The sequence below is a fragment of the Felis catus genome, chromosome C1, assembly GCF_018350175.1.
Source record: "Felis catus isolate Fca126 chromosome C1, F.catus_Fca126_mat1.0, whole genome shotgun sequence".
Classification (NCBI taxonomy): domain Eukaryota; kingdom Metazoa; phylum Chordata; class Mammalia; order Carnivora; family Felidae; genus Felis; species Felis catus.
Window position 1 is genome coordinate 220083254 of NC_058375.1, and position 11498 is coordinate 220094751.

The 11498-nt window shown below is 65.0% G+C and overlaps 1 long non-coding RNA gene across 1 annotated transcript; it reads left to right on the forward strand.

Annotated features, from left to right (window-relative positions):
* The first annotated feature begins 1395 nt into the window (after positions 1-1395).
* LOC109503198 lies at positions 1396-3319 on the forward strand. Its single transcript, XR_002162104.3, has 2 exons — positions 1396-1889; positions 2457-3319. It is a non-coding gene; the product is annotated as an uncharacterized LOC109503198 (long non-coding RNA).
* Positions 3320-11498: the final 8179 nt, after the last annotated feature.

Consider the following 11498-nt stretch of genomic DNA (forward strand, 5'->3'; position numbering starts at 1 on the left):
TTTTGGTGGGAGCAGCAGAACTCTCCCACACACACCCACTCGAGGAGGAAGTTTCCAGAACCCAGGCTCTGCCCGTGTCTCTGCTGGTTTTCTTCCTGGTTGCAGACCGGCCGCACCTGCCGACAAGAGGATGTCCACAGGCAGAGGTGGGGGTCTGTCCCGGTGCCTCCCGGGGAGTGAGGGGGCCCTCCCAGAGCCTCCAGGGCCAGCGGGGTCACGTGCCCCTCCAGCTGACCCCTCCGGTGACGAGAGGGCAGGGACAGAGCAGGGCACCTCAGCCCAGACCGCCTCTGTGACCTAGGGGAGCAGTGGTAGCGCAGGAACCCTTAACCGTGTTTTCGCAGCTCAGCTTTTAACAACTTTATGGACACATGAATCACCCTAAAATTCACCACTTTAAGGGCGTGCACGGTGTGATAGGTTTTGGTCAAGGGACGGGGCTGTGGCCGTCAGCGCGATCCCACTGTGCGCCGCTTCGGTGGCACCACTCCCTCCCCCTCCAGGCTCCTCCCCGTCCTGGCCTTGGACCCCGCACGGGGCACACACGCGGTCTGACCGGCCTCCCCCGCTGAGCACCCGCTCTCCGGGGCCCGTCCACGCCGCAGCGGGGTCGCCACGTCCGTCCGGCCACTCCGCCGAGGACGGGTATTTTTGGGGTGTTCCCGCTTCTGCCCGCAGTGAACGGCGTGTGCGGACGCGGCTTTTCACGCCTCCTGGGCAGACGCCTGGGAGAGGGACGCGGTCACGTGGCTGTTCCAGGTCTGCCTTCTGGGGGATGCGCCGCGTGTTTCCAGAACGGCATTCCCACCAGCAGTGCAGGAGGGCTCTGGGCTGCACGCACAGTAACCCCCCCCCCGCCCCCGCCCCCGCCCCCGTGCCCGGACACCTGTCCCCGCCCACCTTTTGCAGTAAGTCACCGTGGGGCAAGCCGGCCGACGGTGACTGCAAGAAACTGTGACAAACCCCGGAGCTGCTCATGGCACCCAGTTCCCCACAGGGTCCCCGAGGGACTGTCCGAGCCGCGGGTAAAGTCCCGGGGGGCAGCCCACACGGCTAGGGGCTTCTGCCTCGTGTCCCCTGCTTCCCAGCCTTCCGTACCAGGTCCCGGAGGAGCCCCGGAACTGTCTCTGTCCCCGTGTGCTGCGTGTGGCCGGGGTAGCTGCAGAGAGACCGTGCCCGGCCTCAGGTGTGACCCAGCCGCCCACGTGCCCCCAGGCCCCTACGTCTGCTCTCGGGCCTCGGTTTCCGCACCTGGAAAGTGGGGGAAACCCGAGGGCAGGCCTGGCGCCCCGTGCCTGCGTTTGCCACTGACGTGACACAGCGCCCTCCGGCCACACCGCCCAGACCGGCCAGAACCACAGGGCCTGCGGGGGTCGGGGGCACACGGTGGGGGGGCGGGGGGGGCTGTGCCTGCCTCTGTGACTTGTTTGTAGAGGCTGCGTGAGTCGCTGAAGAAGAGCCCGCGTTCGTGTGCAGCAGAACGCGTCCCCCGCCCGGCGACCACGGCGGGCGCAGGGCCCCTCCTGGACACTCTGCTCAGCGTGACTCACACGGTGGCGCGTCCGGTCCCCGCGCGGAGGCCCCCGTGCCAGTCCTATGGAGGGGGCGGCTGGGAGCGGAGGCCGGCCGCGTGGGGCCTGTCGGCAGGGATGAGAGCTGCCCAAACGGCACAGAGGAGGCAGAACCGCGGACGTGCGTCCCGGCAGCCGTCGGGAAGTGCGCGTGAGCCGCTCGAACATACAAACGGCATCACGCGGGTGGCAGTGTCTCTCCTTGACCGCTTGGTTCCCGTTGGGCCATAAAGCTGGGAGAAATTTGCTCGGTGGAAAGACTTCGCCAGCAGACGGCTAATGGTTTCAGGACATCGGTAACTGCAAGCTGGATGCCAGGTATCCAGAAGGGGCTCCTGAGGCCTGTGGGCAGTTAGGACCCCGGCTGACGGGACACCGTCCCCCCCCCCGGGGGATCATCAGAGCCTCACTGGCCTCACCGGCTCCCGGCTGAGTGGGAACAGAGGTGGCCGATCGGGGTCCGTAGCCTTTCGGCCTCGGCGGGCCCCAGACAGACGCCCCGGCACCCTCTGGCCACTTACCGAGGAGGGGATTTACTGACTCCGGCCCAGCGGGGCGACAGCCGGCACGTGTGTGTGGCTTGGGGGAGGAGGCGTGCAGCCCTCTACGGGGTGACAACACATAGACATGAACTAGTGAAGTTCACATCCGGGGAAGTGACGCTGCTACGTTCACAGGCGTCCCCGGGTGGCCGTTCACTTTTTCCAGTGTTTCTGCCGTTGCTTAAAGCGTTTCTGTTTGTCCCTGCATCTCTAAGAGGAAAAAAGGAATCACATTTTGATGGGGTGTAAACGCTGTACGAGTTCATTGTAAAGGATCAGAGCCGTGCAGAAAAATGCAAGAAATGGTCGAAGGTATTTGTAACGTCCACGATTTCCACAACAGAAAAGGGATTTCTCTGCGTCAACAAGAAACGGACGGGTCTCTCGGCCAGGATGGAGTGGATGACGCAGCCAGAGAGGCGCAGAAGAAGCCCCAGAGTCGAGACCGCGAAGCAAAGGTGCCAACAGATTCGCACACACATGACCACGAACGGAGACCAGGCCTTCCCTGTGGCTCCACCCGGCAGCGGCCGTGGGGGCCTCACAGAACCGGCTGGGGTACAGACAGGAGCCTCGGTTCTGCTGAGAAGCCTGCCCTCTGCGGGCAGAGCTGGCCAGGGGCAGCCTCCGGGTCACCGCGGCCCGCTCGGGGATCCAGCCTGCACCGGGATGGGGCGGACAGACTGATGGAGCCCCCCCTCCCCCGCCATCCACAGCAGTGATGCAGATGAGCCGGTGAGCTTCTCCAAGCTTCTCCTGTCGGGGGGCCAGGCGCTAAATCCTTGGGCCAGACGGGCCCTCCGGCAACTCTCTGAGTCGGCCCCGCAGGGCAAAGGCGGCCACAGACCACGGGCACACGGATGCGAGGCAGCCGCGCCCCGGTGAGCCTCCACTAGGGAGAACAGGCCGCAAGCTGGCCCGTGGGCCACCGTTGCCAAGCCCCCGACCTAAAACGCCGCGAGTCCCCACGGCCGGGGAAGCGGGGCTGCCGGGCTCCAGGGTCTCACCCCGGGGCTCCTCTGCCATGGCCTCCGGGTACAGTCCACGGGGACACCACACACATACACACGCCATGTGTGCACACTTTTTCCTGCTCCGTTTGTTGGAAGCACCTCTTCAAGAACTCCAGTTATCCTCAGGTCGGCTTGTCTTGTCTATTAATACGGATTAGTTTGTGAAGTTCTTCATAAAAACTTACTTGTTAAATCTCCTGTCTCATCGTCATTTGCTCTAATCATCGAAGCCTTTCCTTTGCAAAGCTGCTTGGGAAGCCGGACCGCCGGTCGCCACGGCGAGAGCCCCAGACTCGACGGGAAAATGCACCTGAGACCGCGCGCGCCTGGAGCCCCGGCGGCCACACAGGGACCGGAGCCGCCGCGGCCACGGGGTTTTCCCCGAGCGGTCGTCACTCATACGGGACGGGAGGGAATTTTCTGACGGGCTCCCCATGTTTCCCACGAAGGGGGCGGTAGCCCTGCGCACTCCCAGCGGGCTGTGAAAACTCGTGGGCTGAGCCATGACCACGGCAGCGCCGGCCCCGCCTCGGGGCTCCCGGATGCCAGGGCTCCAGGCAGCTGCTCAGGACTGGGCCAATCAAACCCAGAAGCCCCTCCTGGAGGAGGAGGACTCGACGGCTCCAGAAGAGGGACTTGGGAGTTGGGAGGTCCCTGTGCCCACCCCCTTCCCCCTCCCTTCCCATCCCCCCACCACTTACTGGCCCCTCACCCAGGCCCTGGCACCCCTCTCCCAAGGCCCTCTTCTCCAAATGCGCTAGTGGAGATGTGTGAGATCACTGAGGTCCCTGGGCACACAGCGTCCGCCAGAGGCCTGACTTCGGGCTGGGCCCCGCGCCCTCCACCTGGACCGGAGGGACCTCCTCTGTCGGGTGCTGGGGCAGCGACTGCCCACAGAGACTCCGGAAGGCTCAGGCACGGAAGGAACAGCTGGGGGAGATGGGGGTAAACTCAGCCATCTCTCACGGCCCCGACCCCTGTGAACGGGCCGCCCCCAGAGCTGGCGACCCCAGCCCATCGATGCCTCCAGGGTTGCCAGCCTGGTGAAGGGGTGGACACGGGAGCTGTCCTCCGGCCAGCCAGACCCAGGCTCCCGAGGAAAGACAGGAGGAGTTGGAGACCCAAGCCCCCCTGCCTGGCAGCGCCCCGAGGCCCACGCCTGTCCCGGGGGAGGGTCCCGCCACACCTGTGGGTGGGGGAGTGGGGTTCCGCGTGGGGGGCTTCAGCCATCAAGAGACAGGATCTGCCATCCAGCAGAAGCCTGGGGCTTCCAGAAAAGAGACCACTCTCCAGGCGGCTCCACGGTCCCCTGGCGGGCCCGGGGCCACACTCTGTCCGTCTGTCAGGCCCTCACACCTGTCGCCCCGCTCCCCATGCCCGAGGCCATGCTGACTTCTTGAAGGAAGCGTCCCCAAGCTGAGTTTGCCTGCTGCTCTGGGCTCAGAGTGGCTCTGAGGGTGTCCCCCCTCGCAAGCCCCCCCGTTGCGCATCCAGAGCCTCCGGGAACACCTGCCTGGGCCACGGTTCCCCGGGACCCGGGGCAGACCCTGAGACAGCTCCCGTGGAGGCCCGAACCTTCTCTATGGAGCGGAGCATGGGTGACGGAACCACAAACCTGTGCGCCCCTCCTCCGCGAAGCCAAGTCTGTCTTCTCCGAGCACTGGGACCGGAGCCCTGGGCCCTGCCGGCCCCCAGGCGGGTCTGACGCCCCGGTGATGACAGCCGCTCAAGGTCACCTGCTCCTCGGATAAATGCCAGTCACTCTGCAGCACTAGGTCACTGCGCTCACAAAACCACGAAAACCACGCTGTCACGACCCCCCTTCTGCGGCAGAAACACAGGCTCACGGACGAAGCAGCCGCCACTGAGTGACCTGAACCTCAGCCGCCCTCGGCCGGCTGGCAGGCTCTCCGGCTTCCCAGGAGCCGCCGGCACAGAAGGCGGTGGCCGGGGGACCCGGGGGTCACGGGCAGAGCTCTGCCCTCCGCCATCACGGCAGGAGGGAGGTGGACATGTGAGTAGAGGGGGGCTTCTGAGGGGGTCCCGAAGGAGAAGAGGAAGGCCTTGCCCCCCTGCCCCTGCCGTGGGGTCAGCCTCCGCCGTGTCTGTGCAGCGTCCGCAGGCGGGCCGCGCCTCTCGAAGGTGAGAACACCCATCCAAAGTGGCTGCGGGCTCCGTGGGTGCTCCCCTGGCTGTCCCCAGAGAGGCCGTGCGCTCGAAGGGCCCCTTGGGTGGCGACAGCCCTCAGCCAGGTGGAACCAGAGCTCCGTGGGGCATCCGGCAAGACCACACTCGCGCCCTCCGTCTGGTTCTCGGGAAGGGCAGAGCAAGGTCCCTGCAGGTGCCGGGGTCAGACAGCCCCGTACCCGGACCCTCGTACTTCCTCACCGTGTCTCTGGACGCGGGCGTAACGTCCCTGAAGCTCGGGGCTGTCAGGGGTGAAGGGGCCCCCACGAGGGGCCAGCGCCGTCCAGGGTGGAGGAGGCCGGGCAGGAGGCCACACCCAGACCGCCCTCGGGCCGCCAGGAACCCAGGCCAGCGGGGGAGGGGCCGCCGGGGCTTCCGTGCTCATTTGCAGGGAGGGGTCCACACACCCAGACCAAAGCAGGGGGGCGGCCCAGTGGGAGGGGTCTGCCACATGCACGGTGCCCAGAGTTGGTGGGCGCCCTTCCCGCTGCGGCTCCCGGGGCCCTCCCGCTGCCGTCCAGGCAGCCTCCTGCGGCCGGGGCAGGAGGCTGGCGGGCGGTCTCTGCGGAGTTGCCAGCCACAGACCCTCCTGGTCCAGCTCGCGGTCACACGAGGCGTCCAGTGACCCACCGAGACGGGCCCACGACAGACGCCAGCACAGGCCTCGCTTTCCTAGTCAGTAGGGACGGGCCGAGGGTGGAGGTCAGGGTGGGGAGGCCTGTGGGCAGCAGAGGCCCAGACACGGGGAAGGCTGCGTGCGGGCCGTGGGGTGGCGGGAGGGGGGTGCCTGGGGAGCAGGGTGGGGGCCGGAGGAAGCCGCGATCAGGGGCGCTCATCTACAGGTCCTGCCCCGAGTCCCGCGAGGCGAGAGGGGCTCTGACCACGGGCTGCACCGGGTGCAGGCAGGGCCCTCCTGGCTTCCCCTCACTTCCGTTACGAGACGGGGTGGCCCGACGTCACTTCGTCCTGGGTGAGCCCTGGGATGGGGACACAGAGCAACCGCTCCGCAGGAGGAGGCGGGACTGAGTCACACGGCGGTGAGTGGGCGGGGGGGAGCCCGCCAGCAGCTGCCGGGACAGTGAAGTGCCGTTGGTAACATGAAGCCCCGTCTCCTCGGAGGGCCTCCTGGCCGGGCCCCGCAGGAGGTGACACACGAGGTACAGAGACGGCCCCGGCAGACCCACAGGCCTTCCAGGGGCCCGTCTCGGGCGCCTGCAGCAGACAGATGGCAGCCCCCTGAGGCCCTGACTGCCGGACCGGTGACTGCGTGACCTCAGGCGGCACAAGGGCTTACTTGGCAGGTAAGGATGTCGGGGTGGGAACGGTCCCGACACTCTGCAGGGCGACGTCATCACAAGGGTCCTTACGAGAGACAGAGGACACGTGGGGACAGAAGCAGGGCTCAGCCGGGGCGAGGGGTTCCGAGAGCCAAGGGGCCGAGGCCAGGAAGCAGGGGGGCTCCGAGCCTCCAGAAGGTTCCAGCGGGCAGCACCGTGACCTCCACAGCCGGCGCAGGCCCACGGCGGCTGGTTCCAGCCCTCAGGGAGCTCGCGGGGTGGACGATGGTCCTGCCCGGGGAGGTGTGCACGGCTCGCCCCAGGGGTCAGTTTGGCGAGGGCACCAGGCAGAGTGCACGCAGCGGACGCTGGGATGGGGGCTGGCTGTCACAGGCACACGTCTGAGCCCACGCCGAGAGCCTGGCTGGTGTGCCCACCCCCTCATGCAGCGCCCACGGCCCCGCGTGCCCCTCTACCCTGTCAGCTTCCAGAAACCAACCACCTTCCGAACAGGAGGCGGCGCTGGCCTCTAAAAAGCAGGGAGGCCGTACCCGCGGGGACACAGCACGCCAGCACACGCTTCGGGGCCTGCAAACACGGAGCTTAATCCGCCAACTGGACGCCCCGGCATCTCCGGGGAGGCGCGCCGAGGCCAGCTCCTGTCCCATCACTGCAGGGAAAGCCACTTCTTTGTCTGTCCCCCCCGTGCCCCCGCACCGTCCCCGAGGGGCACGCCTCGGCTCCAGTGAGGCTCACGGACGACCAGCTGTCAGCGCAGAGGGCACCTAGGGACCAAAGCCCCATTTCAAGGAGGGCAAGAGAAGCCCGGGTCACTGACCCTTCAGTGTTGCCGGGAGCGGCGGTGGCTGCGGGGACGCCCGCTAGATGATGCCGCTAGATGAGCAAACGTTAACATTTGCCGGAAGAGAGAAAGGGGCGAACGTTAAAAAAAAAAAAAAAAAAAAAAAAGGTCTGGGGTCTTTGCAGTTACTTCCGACCAGGTAACAATGGTCATCCGATTGTTGTTTTCGTAGCTGCACATGCAGTTCACAGCTGGGAACAGCCGGCAGGCGCAGGCCCGCCCTCTGCACTCAGCGCTCAGCGCCGGGGGGGAGTGGCTAGCGGACTCTGAGTACCACACAGTGCAGCCCTCTCCCTTCCACCTCCTCCCGCCGCGGACAGCAGCGCCTGCCTCAGACAAATGGCTCATTTTGCCAGCTCTTTGCGCTGGGACTGGCAGCCAGCTGGAGTTCTTTCTGCATCTAAATTACACCCTCTCAGCAAGACTGTTTCCCCCTCGCGGGAGGGGCTCGTTTTAATTTCGGCTCTGGCCGGTGCGTAGCAAGCTCGTTTCGCTTTTCATTTGAACAGAAACGAGTCTATTACGTTTGTCCACTGAGAAAGCAGGCTGCACATTAAGGGCACAAATACTACGGACGGGAAATACACGGACACCCGCCATCGGGCGCGTCTTAGCAACACGCTGGGGGCCACGTGGCCAACCCCCCCCCCCCCCCCCGGTTCCTTCTGCAGAACGGAAAGGCGGAGAAGGGCTGCGGGGCCTCCGAGCGCGCCCGCGCGCAGGGCAGCACCAGTGCGGGTGTTCAGGCTGAGAGACAGCGGAGAGGTCACGTCAACGTGACCAGAAGAGTGCTGTCCCACGGCCACACTAGGACACACTCTGTCCTCCTCCTCAAGGTCCAGCCCGCTGCCCTCTCCCAAAGGTGCTCTGCGGCACAGCAGCTGGGACGGGGGGCGCGGGGGGAGAACTACCCATCTACTCAGAACCCTGGCCCCGCAGGTGTCCCACAAGGCATGGCCCTCACATCCGGCACGGTTCTGTGCCGACTCCGCTCGAGGGCCTGCGGGGCTCCGGGAGATGACCAAGAACTGTGCCCTTAGGGGCCCGGGCTCTTACGGAGGGGACGGTCAACAGCTCTGAGCCCGGGGCCAGGTGCACGAGACTCTGGCCCCGGACACGACTGCTGCCCCGGCCTTGACTCCTCGGTGGCGAGGGCGGGAGGCGGGCAGGCAGCAGGACCGTGTGGGGCGCAGGAACCCCAGGGGCAGACGCTGCAGTGGCCCCGGAGCTGCCCCCGGTGCAGGGTCGGGGGCTGGTCCGCTGCCCGGAGTCAGGTTCAGAAGAGGACGGAGCAGAAGGGCAACCGACCTCAGGTCAGCGTCCGGAGTCACTCCCCGAGCCGCGACACCAGGACTAGCCCGGGAGCCCGGCCGCGGATGCGCTGCCCACTGGGTCCCCGCAGAGCCCCCGACCGGCTGACGACGGGCCGCCCACGGCATCACAGGCGAGGTGCGCACGCGCCCGACAGAACACCGCCTCTCCACCGCGCACGGGTGGCGGCGTCTCTAGCGCGAGGGCCCGTGAGCAGCCAGCACGGACAGGAGTCCAGGCCGAGCTCGGCCCTGACGTGAAACCGAGTCACGGGCTGCTCTCAAGTCAGGAAATCCCACAGGGGCGTCTGCCAACCTCCCCCGGGTTTCCGTCCGCAGAGGAGGCTTGGACACTTTATTTGCTGTTCGCCGGCCTGTTCGCAGGCGAGGAGACGCCAGAAGCGAACCGGGTCCTCGCTCAGCACGAGGGCCGGCAGGGCGCGCACAGCCCGCGGGGCCAGACACGGACTCCACCCCGGGGCCCGTGCGACACCACGTCCATCGTGGTGCGAGGCCTGGGCCCCCGCTTCACCTCGTGCGTCTAGGATACCAAGATTAAAACGATCCTTCGGGCTCCCGATTTTTACAGAAGGGTTCAGGTCGTGCCCTCTGTGCTGCGACATTCAGAGACACGTGGTGCCTTTCGCCTGAGCGTCTTTCAGAGTCAGAGGGAGCGGGCGTCCTGCGCCAGCGACCCTCCCCTCCAGGAGTGCGGGCGGCACAGCAGGTGTCCCTCTCCCGCTCCCTGACAGAACAGGGCTCACCAGGAGCGGGGAAGCGCCTATGCCAGCCTGCTTCTGGCAGGAGCGATGCCGGACCGCGGCTCTCCGGAGGGAGCTCCTGGCTGGAAAGGACCCCGCTCTCCCTCCAGCTTGCGCCTCCACCCTACTGTCCCTGCTCCCGCGCCCCGGATCTCCCCACCAGGCCTCCAGCCGCCCCCCCGACACACTGACACACTGTCCTCTGAGACTGTGTCCCCATGGCGTCCCATCCAGATCCACCAGAACAGCCACACGCCCCGCGCCCCCCGAAGCCACGCTGCTCTTCTCCGGAAGCTGAGTCGGGCGCCCCAGGGTCAGGCCCGACCTGCTGGGCCAGTGCGCTCGCCCCGCCGCTGGGCCCCACGGCCGTGATCACTTCAGCACGTCCGGGGCTACGGTGCGGCGGCCGGGACGCAGGCTCCGCGGGCCTCCACTGCGAGTGGGTTCATTACCGCACTAAATATACAGAGGAAGATGCCTTTGTGGACACTACAGGAGGGATTTTGGAAACAGTCGCTGGGCACAGCCTCATTAAAAAAATTAATTCCCCGAAACTACATAGCACTGAACAGACTGCTTCCCGGAATGCAACTGAAGGGTGGGTCTAACCTCGAAGCTACACATTAACTCTGGAAGGAACACTTAGGAAAATCTGCTACCGTTCTTATTAAAACCATTTTTTAATTAAGAATTTCAAGTCAATAGTATAGGCCGACAAAACATATGTACGCATTTAAAGAAAAGAGTTGACTGTGTCTCATCGGCTTCCCGTTGGAACAGCCCTAACTTGAGCTGCCTTCGGTGACTTCGGGCCGGTGGTGGTGGCAGGCCAGACGACCACATCTTGCACGGAGTTTTAGGCTCTTTGGGGCTTCTGGGGAGGAGTTTCTAACGAGTGCAGCCCAGCAGAGTCCAGGTGGGGGTCCCCGACACAACGGGGCACCAGAACGAGCCCAGGCAGGCGCTGGGAGGGCTGAGGGTGAGGGCCACTCACGTCGTGGACACGTTCCCGCAAAGTGCCCTTTCCCTTGTGAAACCCAGACGGTACGAGATGCTCCCTCTCGATGGGGGTGACTGCTGCAGATCTCTGCCTCCGTTTTCGGGCTCCTGATTTTCCTAAAGCAAAGCCTCAGGTCCCCAGCTTTTATTTCCACCCAGGTATAAAACCTAGAATTACTTGGGTACATTCTTCCATTCATCGGGTCCTGACCAGCCAGCCAGGGGCTGCTGCCTACACAGCCTTCCCTGTGCAAGCCCAAATGCGTGACAGTAATTGTGGCTTTCTCTCCACCCCCACCCTGCCAACCCCCCACGTCCTGCAGATCTGCCCCAGTGTGAGCACGGACTGTGCCTTCCTACGAGGAAGCGGCTGCCGGCTGGCCCCTTTGTTCTGACATGTGCACCGCTAACGACAAGCAATCCAGACATGGGCAACTGGGAGACAGGACCCAGAAGGACCCCAAGCCAAGTCAGGAGCCAGCAGGCTTTGGGGAAAAATGGGACTCTGACAAACACAGTGGCTTCTGGCGAGGAAGACACGAGTTCCCTTTGTCTCTGAAATGGAAGCAATGTGACCGGGGGCTTCTGGCACACCTGCGTCCCCTCACCTGCTGCTCTGGCCACACACGTGTGCAGGAGCAGGGCTGGCGGAGGCAGCGGCTGCAGAGAGGACGCGAGGAGTATCTCCGACCCCCTTTAAGAAGCTCAGTGTTCGCAACCTTCTGCTTATAAGAGCCGGCAGAACAGGCAAGTCCTGGAGAGAAAAAGCAGCACTTTTTCCGTAACACAAAACTCTCCCGTCCGCGCACACGCCCGTAAGAAAAACTGCAGACAAAACCACGTTGCTGCAACACTTAGGCCCTGGTCCCCAAAGCAGCAAATATTCCGACACGGGGTATTTAAAACACAGGGTTTTATTTCAGCTCTGGGGTTTTCGGGGGCGGTAAGCATCTTTTGTGAAACGAAATGATGGGGT